At 46.7% G+C, this 13541-nt stretch overlaps 1 long non-coding RNA gene across 1 annotated transcript; it reads left to right on the plus strand.

Annotated features, from left to right (window-relative positions):
* The first annotated feature begins 1866 nt into the window (after nt 1-1866).
* LOC130911585 (uncharacterized) lies at nt 1867-4024 on the plus strand. Its single transcript, XR_009062303.1, has 5 exons — nt 1867-2155; nt 2970-3044; nt 3151-3285; nt 3380-3751; nt 3846-4024. It is a non-coding gene; the product is annotated as an uncharacterized LOC130911585 (long non-coding RNA).
* The last annotated feature ends 9517 nt before the right edge of the window (nt 4025-13541 follow it).

Here is a 13541-nt window from a genome sequence, read left to right on the forward strand (position 1 = left end):
TCGGAGTGTCTTGCACAACAACAACAACAACAACAACAACATAAACAACATGCTCAATTACCGCGATACTGTTGTAGGGCTGCAGCTATAGAATATTTTAGTAATCGATTAATTGATGGACCAGTCAGTTGGAATATTCGAGTAATCGGATTAGAAACATGAAAAATTAAAATACCTGAGCTCAGCCTCAAAGAGTATAATTATTATTATTTTTTTTTAATGAGGATCTATGTACAACAAAAGAACAATTGGCTAACTTGCATAGAAAAAGTCAGCTAGCTTAAATGCTATAAAATGCTGGTTTTTTTCACAATGCTCTTAACAAATGATTCAGACACATATTCCCACAAAAAACGGCTAAATATACCTATAAACTAAATTATGAATACATTAAAAAAACATTAGCTCAAACAAAAACTTAGCTCACGTTGGTCTTAACAGGGAGCAGTTGGATTCAGCCATGTAAAAAGAGGCAGACCAGAGGGCAGTGCATCCACCCTAATCAATAAAAGTAAATGCAAACAATTTCAAAATAAACCATTACAATGCCACTTTCATTAAACAAATACTCAAAGCAACAACATTTAATTCGAATGTTTTTTCTAATCGAATACTCGAGTTCATCGATTAATCGTTGCAGCACTATACTGTTGTTTCTTTTCTTCTACGATTTTCTTCTTTCCTTTCTCTGCTCCAGAGGGATAAATTCTCTTCCACATATCCGTGCATCTATTTTCCAAGCAAGTTTGAGCACCAATCATCGCAAAGCAGGTTTAACGTCACTCCCCAGGTTGCCAGATTGTAATGACAAGAAAATGGATGTTTGCATAGATCAACGGCAATGCGCCCCACATTATTCACGATGCCCTATTAACAACCTATAAAATGAGGTTTCCAGATTGGGGCCCCGCCCCCGAGTGGTCAGGGGCCCTAAGCAGCTGCATAGTCTGCGTATAGGCTGGGCCGGCCTTGATCCTATCCTATTGTTTAGCCACAACTGGATTCATTACCTTGTTACTTTTAATCCTTCACACAGCCGCTGGAAACAAATGTTTTATCCATCTGCAGGCGACCATCGTGATTTTACAGCACTATTTGGGTGTGTGTCTGCCTTAAGGCAAAACACCACCGCTTTTGTCCAACGGCGTCGCTGAAATCGACTAAAACTGAAAAGTGACCAAGTGTTGCCATTGACAGCACTTAAACCTCCACTCCATTTGAACTGGAAGGGCTGGAAGCGAACGAACGTATTCGCTGTCCCCCTCCTTGTTCAAATGGAGTGTATGTTTACTAGTGACAAACAGATTGAAATTCACAGACAAAAAAAAAATAAACTAAATGATTGTACACGTACATGACAAAGCAGTACTAACAAAGCATTTGTAATTGCAATCATTTTCTGGGAGAAATTGAGCATTAACTGACAGAATTGCATGGGTGCCAATACTTTTGGCCAGCAGTGTACGTCGGCTCCTTCATTGATGATGTGAGTATGCGTTGTAAAGTGAATTAATGTCGCTGCACATAGACTGTGAACATTCCTCACAATGCTTGGTGGAGAAACAGTTGTGATGATGTCTTCTTGGGTCCGTTTTTTTCCCCGATCGTACACAATCGTGATCTAGTTTTTATCGGCCATGACTGTTTGCTTGGATGACCAAACGTCCTCTTTGCCCGGACATGTCCACTTTTCACGTCCTGTCCGTTGCATCCGGCTTGATTTATAAATTCTGATGATCTGATGGGATGGTAGCATGTCTGATTAAGTGTTTACGAAAGTGAAATGCCATGGAAATATCCAATCTTGCCTAGCTTTCTAAATAAAACCTGTGATTGCAGGTGAACCAGCTTATGAAATGATGGAGACTGACCCAGACTGGGCACCACCCCTACATCTGGGACACACATCTGTTACACCGACAAACACTGCACGCTCTGCAAGACGAACGTGAGCAGCTACGGAAAGAGACACTGCAAGCACCAGAGATGGGGGTCCAGCAGGATGCAAACATTGAAGAGCTGCAGACCAAGGAGGGACCATCTGAGCCTGGTGAAATAAACAGTCACCAACAGAATGAGGAAGGGACACCTGACGCTGGAGAAGAAAGTGGTCAGCTACAGACTGAAGAGGGGACACATGAAGCTGGAGAAAAAGGTGATCAGCTAATCACGGAGGATGAGACGCACAACACCAATCAGGATGTGACACAGACTGTGATTATTGACCGTTTTGAAATTTTCACAGAAAACTCATCAAATCTGAAAGCACGTGCCCAAATGTTTTCCAGCTACAAGCACCACCACACTATGAAGTATTTAATATGTATTACACCCAAGGGAGCCATTTGTTTCTTATCAAAAGGCTGGGGAGGGCGTACAAGTGACAAACATATAACCCTGAACAGTGATTTTTTTGTTTTTTAAATATTTGTTACCTGGGGACAATGTCTTGGCTGACAGAGGTTTTGACATGCAAGAATGTGTGGGCATGTAGTGTTCAGATGTCAAACTCCCAGCATTTACAAAAGGCCGCTGTCAGCACATTTGAGAATCCATGTTGAAAGGGTCATCGGAAATGTTTGTCAGAAGTATAAGATCTTAAAAGGGAACCATACCCATAAACATGATTCTTCCATGTGAAGGGGAAGAAGCCCCAATGTTGGATAAGGTCACTTTCTACATACTGTACTACATAGACGTCATCATTTTGTAAGTGGGCCAATTTTGCACTTTCCCCAATAAGTTCGTTTTTATTTGGAATTTGGGAATTAGATGAACTCAAGACACCCCTCTCAACATTTTAGCATCTCTGAACATCGTCATTTTTGTTTTTCTAATTGCCAGCTAGGAATGGAGGCATCGTCTTCACAACCAACAAAAATGCAATTTTATTATTACTATCATCTAGAATTTTTCCTCCGTGTCATGTCCTGCTTTTTTGTGTTGACACTTGCCTTTGTGTTTCTCAGTGTACATCAGAAGCGATGACCGGCCACCATGCTTTGCTGCCTAAACTGCGCCTGAGAAGTACATGTACAAACAAGGTATTGTTCTGGATGCCTTTTAAAAAAACAACAACATCTCCTTCATTTAAAAAATGAATTGAACTACATTATTTCTTCTTGTCTGATGTTTTTTTACGCCTGACAGCTAGGAAAAACTGCCATGCCGTCACCGCAGCTCCAACAGACCAGCAGATCCTTGGCCAGCTCACGGTGACCTTTGGGAAATACAAAGGCAAGACCTTCTGTGGCTTATGGAGGAAGATGTCTGCTATGTCAAGTAGTGAGTATAAATAAGAAATTGATGTGTGTCTTTGTTACCCAAAAGAAAATAAAAAAATCAGTTTAAAACAACTACTGCATGCTCTCTTAAAAAGTCTCCTCGATAGCCACGTGAAGGAGAGGCGACGACAGATGGGAAGGTGCGACACCAAAACTGGGGAGTGGTGGCTGAAGGAGCAGCTTCTACGCTACGTGGATATGTTCCCTCCGGTGTCATGCCACTTGGAGCAGAACATCGACCGGGCCATCTGCGGGCATGGCAGCTTCCGGTCCTTCACGTTCGAGGAGATGTGGCAGTTTTATGACCTCTCCAAGTTCTTCCGTAACGATCTCGCCAAAAGCGCAGAAGAATGGAAGATGGTCCAGGAAGCCTTCTGCTTCGTGCGTCAGTGGCTACTGATGACAGAGTAGGACATCAATGTCACGTTAAGCGATTTCGACTGTACATCCTCACAAAGGAGGAGGAGGTCAGTAGGTCGATAAAAAAATAACATAATTTCCTTTGCCAGTGTTTTAATGCATTTCAGGGCTTACCCGTGATATTTATTTTTTGTTCTGTAGCAAGCTAAAGGCAAAGTTGCACCAGCTACGCCCCTCACGTCAGCTTGTGCATCAGCATTAGCAGCATTATCAACATGACCTGCTGTAGCAAATACACCATCTTCAGCAGCAGTAGCAGCAGCACAACAACAAGCACCACCACCACAAGGTGATGATGAAGACTGGCAATGTAAAATACTACGCGCCTGTGCGCTTTTTGCCCAATCTGCACAGGGTCACAAAAAATATTGATAAAAAAAAAAAAAAAAAAGACCTACATGGTCAAGGCGTCCACGTCCAAAGGACTTTCTGGCAGGTCTTTTGAAAACTTTGTAAATTTTAAGGAGGCGGTCAATGACCTTGTAAAATAAAACATATTGAGATGTACTTCATGTCTCAGCTACTTCTTTTTACACACACAAATAACCATATTGCTCGGCATAGCATATAGTCCTGTATATTGTGCACTTTCCCAATGAGTGCTCACAGAAAATTAAAAACCTAGTCCTTATTTCTCAACACGTCAATATCTGCAAAACACTTGCTTATCATTAAACTTATTTAAGACTCAATACAGGCTGCTTAACTTTTACTGTGTACTATATCTCCTTTATTTAAATACAAGAAAAAAAAAAACTGGAATTTGAGTGTAATAACAAATACATTTAAGGCATACAGAAATTGGGAAAAGTCCAAATGCCCATAATTGAAAGTGGGGAAAAAATAGGCCAAGACAACACAACAGCTAAAACAGTAATGAAGAAATCTATAATGCTGCGCTTCGGACCACGACGCCACTTGAAGGAAACAACGTCGAACTTTGGTCCCGCCCTCCCGCAGCCTCTGAACAGATGCTCAACCACCCTGCAGAATGGAAAGATGCCAAGGCCACCCAGAGTTAACTTGTTACCTGTTGGGCAGAATGACATCGTGAATGAAAATTTAAAACCTAGTAACTTACTTCTAATGGAATACTAGTTTCTTAACACTTGTATATCTGATTAACACTTGCATATTGCAGTTTGCTATTGGCCTAGTTCAGGAGTCGGCTATCATTTTATTTATTTTAACATCAACACTACCTCCTTCGTACACTTAAATTTATTTTTAGGTAGTACTAGTGTATATTATTTATTTATGTACTATTGACATTAATTTATTGTGTGATGCACTAGTAGGGTGTTGCTATTTTTAATGTCATTGTACTATTTGAATGACAGAGCCTATTCTATTCTAACATTCAAACAGCCGTATTCAACCGCCTGCAACTACCACAGAAAAGACAACACACAAATGGACCTAAAATATGAATGAATGAGCTCATCTGTGTATACGTATTTTATATATTCTGCGGGGGAAAATTCACCTAACAAAGGCATTTAGGATTCTTTTACATTGGCCAAAAACACACCTCCTTAAAATAAATTTAAAAAGCTTTGAAATGTTATAAATATTCTTAATTCCAGAATAAATATGGTTCAAAACATTATTTGAAAGCAGATTTTTCTTGATTTAGGTAAAAAATGACCAACGTTTAGATGTATGTGCTTAATAAGAACAAATGGCAATATTTACTGAAGTAAGTAAGTGGGATAATCTCACATTCATCTGTTAGTCTTTAACGCGCAAAACAAGATGGAGAAAATGATTTGACTAGACTATGTGGGCCTAAAGTGCAGTAAGTAACTGGAATTAGTGCTCATTGTTTAAATACACTTTCAACTCATTCATAAACTGTTTTACAAAAAACTCATAGCTGCCACCCTGGAGGGGATGTTCAATCCGAGTGGGTTCGGTCACAGATTGCAGACCGGAAGAACTGGCCAATCAGAGCAGGGTTGGGGTACCACCCCACACTCTGGACTGATGACCAATCAGAGAGAGCGTCTTTAACAGTAGGGCAGAATGCTACAAATCAGTCAACTTTTTGCAATTTGAAGACAGAGGCCGCATCGCTCCTGACCTTTGACCCTTGACCCTAATGTTTGACCCAGGGCGTCAACGTTGCATGCAGGTGTCGCCAGAGTTCGATTGCACTTCACGTGGGAGGAGGCCCCAAAAGACTGTAAGGTGGTTGTAAAGTGTATTGTGTTAGGGCTCCTTGATTGCAGGCTGGGAGACCAGACGGGCGAAGACGCCGACAGCTGCAAGCCATCGAAATCAGCCGCCTTTATAAGCCAGCTCGTCGTTGCCGCTCGTCGCCAGACCAAACTTTCAGTAATCCCGTCAGTGAAGTCCAGCATTCAGGTATTTACCACATTAATTCTTACCCGGCTAATCAGACCTCTTGTTCCGTCCCAGGATTCCCCGTGCCTGCTCCCTGAATTGTACCGACGCCTGATTGAGCTCCTGTCAACACCTGCCAGCTACACGCCAAGTGCACGTGCGGTGCTGCGACTTGTGCTCAAATAAACTTTTGAAAATCACCACAGCCACCCTTGTCTGCTTTGGGGTCCACTTCCCAGCGCACCCTAACAGCTTGGTCTGGCCATCACGGACCCCGCGGACATGGATCCGAGTTATGCTTCCCCGTCACCCCCCGCCGTTGATCGACACGCTCAAGCCCTCGAATATCTTTACCAAAAGGTAGGAGAAATTTCTGAGGCACTACAGTCTCTCCAGGCGCAGTTCACGCCGCTTCCCCTGCATCCGACGTCACCACCCCGCCGAGACTTCATCTCCCCAACGCCTCGCGAGCCGCACGTGCCACCCCCTGCCCCCTACGATGGCGACTTGGGCTCTTGTCGTGCCTTTTTAGTGCAGTGCGGTCTCGTGTTCGATCAACAGCCACAAACATACGGCAGCGAGCGGGCCAAGATCGCTTACCTGATCGGGTGCCTTCGCGGTCCAGCTTTAGCCTGGGCCACAGCTGAGTGGGACAAGGGCTCGGCGGCGTGCGCCTCATATGACTGCTTCACAGCCGAGATGCGCAAAGTTTTCGACCACCCGGTCCGTGGTAAGGAAGCCGCCAAACGCCTAATGTCCATCCGTCAGGGGGGGCGCAGCGTCGCAGAGTTCTCCGTGGAGTTCCGCACGCTTGCAGCTGAGAGCCAATTCAACGACGCCGCGCTTCAAGAGGTCTTCACCGGCGCACTCAGCGAATCGCTCAAGGACGAGTTGGCTTCCAGGGACGAGCCAGGGAATCTCGATCAGCTCATCGATCGTTCGATTCGAATCGACAATCGACTTCGCGAAAGACGACGTCAACGCAGCGAGCCGCCGCCTTTCAAGTTTCACTGTCCCGCTGCCCAGAGTATGGCCCTACTTCCGGGTATTCCCCACACATCGTCGCCTCTACACTGCCCTCTGCTGAGAGCCCCGAGCCCATGCAGCTAGGGAGAGCCAGGCTCACTGAGGAGGAACGCACACGTAGGCTCGCTGCCCAGCTATGCATCTACTGTGGCCAAGCAGGGCATTTCCTCCGCCATTGTCCGGTGCGTCCGGGAAACGGGCAGGCTCACCAGTAGGTGAGGAAATACTGGTGAGTCATGCGTTTAACAATTCCTCAGCTCGGCTCCAGCTCCCCGCCACACTTACTTGGAAAGACCAGTCCTGCAGAGTGAAGGCTTTTGTTGATTGTGGTGCTGATCAAAGTTTTATTGATCGCAGGTTGGTGAAACAGCTGGGCGTCGGAACGCGCTCGTTACCTGTCCCGTTAAAGACCATCGCACTCAATGGACAGGTGCTGTTTAGTGTGGGGGAGCAAACCGACCCTGTCCACCTTCTTCTATCGGGTAACCACCAAGAGGTACTCAGTCTATTAGTAATCGATTGCCCTCACACGCCGCTGGTTCTTGGCCTACCCTGGCTCAAGACTCACAGCCCAGCGGAGGATTGGACCCATCCCAAGCTCACTGCATGGAGTGCCTTTTGCCATAAAAATTGTTTAAAATCTGCCCTAGCTCCGGCCTATCCTGTCCAGAACCCAGACCAGCTAGACCTCTCATCAGTCCCTGAGTGCTACCATGACCTGAGCCTAGTCTTCAGTAAAGACCGAGCAGTGGCCCTGCCCCCCCACCGCCCTTATGACTGTGCCATAGACCTACTTCCTGGCGCCGCCCTGCCAAAGGAGCGCATTTATAAGATCTCGGAAGCTGAGAGGGAGGTGCTGCAGTCCTATATCAGAGTCCTTGGCCACAGGTATAATTCGTCCGTCCTCATCCCCGGTCGGCGCCGGCCTCTTCTTTGTGGGGAAAAAGGATGGCACATTGAGGCCCATCATTGATTTCCGTGGCCTCAACAAAATCACCATTAAGAACACGTACCCACTCCCCCTGATGGACTCGGCGTTCACACCCCTCCATGGCGCGCGTATATTCACCAAGCTCGACCTACGCAGCGCTTATCATCTGGTCCGTGTCAGAGAGGGAGATGAGTGGAAGACCGCGTTTAACACTCCCCTGGGCCATTTTGAGTATCTCGTCATGCCTTTTGGACTCACTAATGCCCCGGCGGTTTTCCAGAACCTGGTCAATGACGTGCTGAGAGACATGATCAACAGGTTTGTTTTTGTTTATCTTGATGACATCCTGATTTTCTCTCCTAACCTCACAGAGCACGAGCAGCACGTACGCCAGGTGCTCCAAAGACTCCTGGAAAACCGTCTGTTTGTGAAGGCAGAAAAGTGCGAGTTCCACGTCCCAGAGACCAAATTCCTGGGCTACGTCATTGCCAAGGGTGAACTCCGCATGGACCCTGGTAAGCTAACCGCAGTGGTAGAGTGGCCACGGCCCACCGATCGGAAACAACTCCAACGTTTCCTCGGGTTCGCAAACTTTTATCGGGGGTTCATCAGGAATTACAGCAGGGTCGCAGCACCGCTAACGGCCCTCACATCGACCGTTTCACCGTTTCGCTGGTCTGACTCTGCTGACGCTGCCTTCAGGTACCTTAAGCAACGCTTTACTTCAGCCCCCGTGCTGGCACATCCTGACCTTGCCTTACAGTTCATTGTGGAGGTGGATGCCTCTGAAATGGGCGTGGGAGCAGTCTTGTCCCAACGACAGACTGGCGATGGCAAGGTGCACCCCAGTGCATTTTTCTCCCGCAGACTAACCCCCGCCGAGCAAAACTATAGCATTGGGGACCGCGAGTTGCTGGCTGTTAAACTTGCCCTGGAGGAGTGGCGGCACCTGCTGGAGGGAGCTCGCCAGCCTTTCATCGTTTTGACTGATCACAAAAACCTGGAGTACCTCAAGGCTGCCCGGAGGATCTATGTTTTTGGAACGTTTTAATTTCTCTCTCTCCTATATCCCAGGGGCACGTAATATCAAGCCAGATGCCCTATCCCGCCAGTTCCTGCCTAGTGAGACCAGGGTGGACCCGGCCCCCATTCTCCCTTCCACCTGTTTTCTTGCTGCAGTGGAATGGGAGGTGGAGTCCAAGGTTAAGGAAGCCCTTGGGGAGCACCCGGACCCCCGGCAGGGGTCTCAGGCTAATTTGTTTGTTCCCGCATCAGTCCGGCAACAGGTGCTGGAGTGGGCCAAGTCGTCTCGCCTGTTCTGCCACCCGGGTATCCGCAGGACCCTCGCTGTGTTGCGCCAATGGTTCTGGTGGGCCACAATGCCTGAGGACACACGGGCTTTTGTCACTGCTTGCCACGTTTGCGCCCGCAACAAGACCTCGACCAAACCCAGCTCTGGCCTGCTTCGCCCTCTTCCCATCCCTAGCCGCCCGTGGTCCCATATCGCCCTGGACTTTGTCTCCGGTCTCCCCCCTTCCCGAGGTAACACCGTAATACTCACTGTGGTTGACAGATTTTCCAAGGGGGCCCATTTCATCCCGCTTCGCAAACTCCCATCGGCGAAGGAGACCGGAGAACTGCTGGTCCAGCATGTCTTCCGCCTGCATGGCATCCCGTCTGATATTGTGTCTGATAGGGGTCCCCAATTCACCTCGCAGGTGTGGAGGGCTTTCTGCGCAGCTCTGGACGTTGGTGTGAGTCTCTCCTCAGGTTACCATCCTCAAACCAACGGCCAGTGTGAACGCACAAACCAACAGCTGGAAGCAGCACTCTGCTGTGTCGCACAGTCCTGTCCCAATTCCTGGAGCGACCACCTCTCCTGGGTCGAATATGCCCATAATACCCTGCCGAACGCCTCCTCAGGCATGTCCCCCTTCCTGTGCTCACTGGGCTAACAGCCCCCCTTGTTCCCATCCCAAGAGCAGGACATAGCGGTTCCCTCGGTGCAAAGGCACATCAACCGGTGCACCAAGGTTTGGAGGAGAGCACGCGCTGCGCTAATCCGCTCGTCCGAAAGTTCCCAGGCCCAGTCCAACCGTCGCCGTACACCAGCCCCTGTCTACTCTGTGGGGCAGAAGGTATGGCTCTCCTCAAAACACTTGCCACTAAGAGTTAATTCCAGGAAACTGGCCCCACGTTTTGTCGGCCCCTTTGAAGTAGAGAAGGTAGTGAATCCCTGCTCAGTCCGCCTCAAGCTCCCCAGGTCTCTGCGTGTCCATCCCACCTTCCATGTTTCCCAGGTAAAGCCGGTCTCGTCATGCCCGTTGTCCCCTCCGGTGCAGACTCCCCCTCCTCCATTGTTAATTGACGGGCACCCAGCCTTCAAAGTGAGACGTCTCTTGGACGTCCGCCGTCGTGGCCGTGGGGTACAGTACCTCGTCGACTGGGAGGGCTATGGGCCTGAGGAGCGAAGTTGGATCCCAGCCAGGCAGGTGTTGTGCAGGTCCCTGATACGCGACTTCCATCGCGCCCATCCCGATCGCGTGCCTCGGGCGCCTTGTGTCGCCCGTGGGGGGGGGGGGGGGGGGGACTGTTAGGGCTCCTTGATTGCAGGCTGGAGACCAGACGGGCGAAGACGCCGACAGCTGCAAGCCATCGAAATCAGCCGCCTTTATAAGCCAGCTCGTCGTTGCCGCTCGTCGCCAGACCAAACTTTCAGTAATCCCGTCAGTGAAGTCCAGCATTCAGGTATTTACCACATTAATTCTTACCCGGCTAATCAGACCTCTTGTTCCGTCCCAGGATTCCCCGTGCCTGCTCCCTGAATTGTACCGACGCCTGATTGAGCTCCTGTCAACACCTGCCAGCTACACGCCAAGTGCACGTGCGGTGCTGCGACTTGTGCTCAAATAAACTTTTGAAAATCACCACAGCCACCCTTGTCTGCTTTGGGGTCCACTTCCCAGCGCACCCTAACATATTGAGTGTAATAGTGAAAGACACATATCAGCTCTGCACCCTGGTCCACCGGCTGAAGCTACACACCAGACTACAACCAACAAAGACGACAGCGGGGAGCAAAGTGAAAGCTCATCATCCTCAGTCAACTCCATGTGTACGAAGATTTGTGGAAGCGAAAATGGCTCACGTTCATGTTCCAAGATCTGCTTAGTGAAGCTGGTCAACGAGAGAAAGCTGTTAAAGTGTATGCTGTGTTGGACGAACAGAGCAACAAGTCTCTTGCTAAGACTGAATTCTTTGAAATTTTCAGTGTAAACTCTCAGATGATGCCATACACACTGAAAACATGCTCAGGTATACAAGAGACAGCAGGTCGACGAGCATCGAATTTCATACTGGAGGCTATGGATGGGAAATCACAACTTCCTTTGCCCACTTTAATCGAGTGTGAGATGGTACCAGACGACAGGACTGAAATTCCATCTCCAAATATTGCACTCCACCACGCTCACTTACAGCCAATTGCCAACAAACTGTATCCTGTCGATCACGACGCTCCCATTCTTCTGCTTTTAGGAAGAGACATCTTAAGAGTGCACAAAGTAAGAGAACAGATCAACGGACCAAATAATGCTCCTTATGCACAACGGCTGGACCTGGGGTGGGTCATCGTTGGAGATGTGTGCCTAGGAACAGTCCACAAGCCTTCGGATGTAAATGTATACAAGGCAAATATACTATCAAACGGACGCACATCTCTTCTTCATCAGTGTCCAAATACTATCAACGTCAAAGAAGACTACAGCGGTATGCAGAAACATCGTGGTTTAACATCACAAGCAAGCAAGGAGAACGAGCATGCTTAACCGAGCACCGATACTCTTGGATGTTCAGTGTTTGATAGAACTCCAGATGACCATAAACCAGCTCCATCAATAGATGACAACGCATTTGACTCTCATGGAGTCAGAGGTCTACCAAAATAATGAAAATAGACAAGTGACACAACCTGGAGTCGGCGCCAAAGATCGTGTGCAACGTCTACGCGGCAAGCTCTGAGGACCGCTACGTCTGTGTGACAGCGCGAACGCCCCTGGAGATGGGCAAAGACGACAGGCTAAAGACTGTCACCACCCGCCACAACACCGACAACCACCAGTGGCAGGACGTGGACTCGCTGCCTCTGATCTACATCTACGACAAATTCCAGATGGCAGTAGCTGCCACCAACCTGGAACGCATGGCTTCCTACTGCCCCAAGAGCTACGCCGAGCAGGACGAGGCGGCCCGTCAGAAAACCGGGTCCATGGATCTGCATTATATATATATATATTTTTCTTTCATCATTATTCATTCTTTTTTTTTTTTCTTTTTTGCATATTTATTGTCTGCTTTTTTTTTTTTTTCTTCTTTCTTTCTTTAGGAAGAATGAAGCCTCTCGAGTAACCTCTGAGAATTTGAAATTTTCTTTGGTTGTATAACATATACTGTACAGTAGATATATATACAGTATATTATATATTTAAAATATATTTTAATAAAACTATTTTTTTTTTCTATCCAAACGGAGGAGGCACATTATAAATATGGCGCAAAACACTCAGATGACTTGAAGTTCTGCTCCGAGACCCCCAATTTGGCCAAATTTCAAAATTGACCTATATGCATGTGTGATACATCATTGGAAAGCTTAAAATCTCAATTTTCTGGGGGAAGAAAAAATTTGAACAGGTGGCCATTTTAAAAAAAAAAAAAATTTTTTTTTTTTTTTAAACAGCGGAAGCCTATCTGGAGGTGAGAGAACGCGACAGCAGAATTACAGACGCCATGACTTTAACGAGATCTTATCGTGTACTTTCATTTATCGATCCGAAAACTCCATGTAGCATGTATCACCAAGTGTCAAGACAGAGCTGTGAATGGCCACAGCTGTTTTTTTGGCGGATTTTATGGGTAAAACATGGTAATATAACAAGAATCGCCACGCAGAAATCACGGACATCAAGGAGTAGTCGAGATTTTCTTTTTCATATATTTACCCTTTTAAACGTCCCCCCCCCCCCCTAATTTTCTTTGTTTGGATCGATTATGAATCATCTAACATAACGGGGAAAATGCGACAGTAACAAACAAATACAGTTAAGCGATAGTTATGAGGTAGATATCTGTGACTTATTTACAGACGCCAATTGTTTTCATTGTGACGTAATGTAATTAAAAGTTTAAAATATGTCATGTTTAAAAATGATTCAAAATTAAAATAAATATATTCAATAATAATATTAAGATAATAAAAAATTAAAAATATTTTTTTTAAGTCGTTTTTCTTAAACGAAATATTAGACACAGTTTAATGATTCTAAACTCAAAATGGCAGACATTTTGGATAATAAATATAATTACTTTCTTTTTATGGCTTGGCAGAAACAAAAACGGTTGCGCGACGTCTGTAAACGGGGGTTTCCAGGGTAAAACGGACCAACTAAAAATAGTTCGGGGGCTTAATGCACCATGAATCTGCTATGGCAGCATATAGACATATTGTTCTATCAAACACATCGGTTCTTTTGGCT

The sequence above is a fragment of the Corythoichthys intestinalis genome, unplaced genomic scaffold (genome assembly GCF_030265065.1).
Source record: "Corythoichthys intestinalis isolate RoL2023-P3 unplaced genomic scaffold, ASM3026506v1 HiC_scaffold_60, whole genome shotgun sequence".
Lineage (NCBI taxonomy): Eukaryota > Metazoa > Chordata > Actinopteri > Syngnathiformes > Syngnathidae > Corythoichthys > Corythoichthys intestinalis.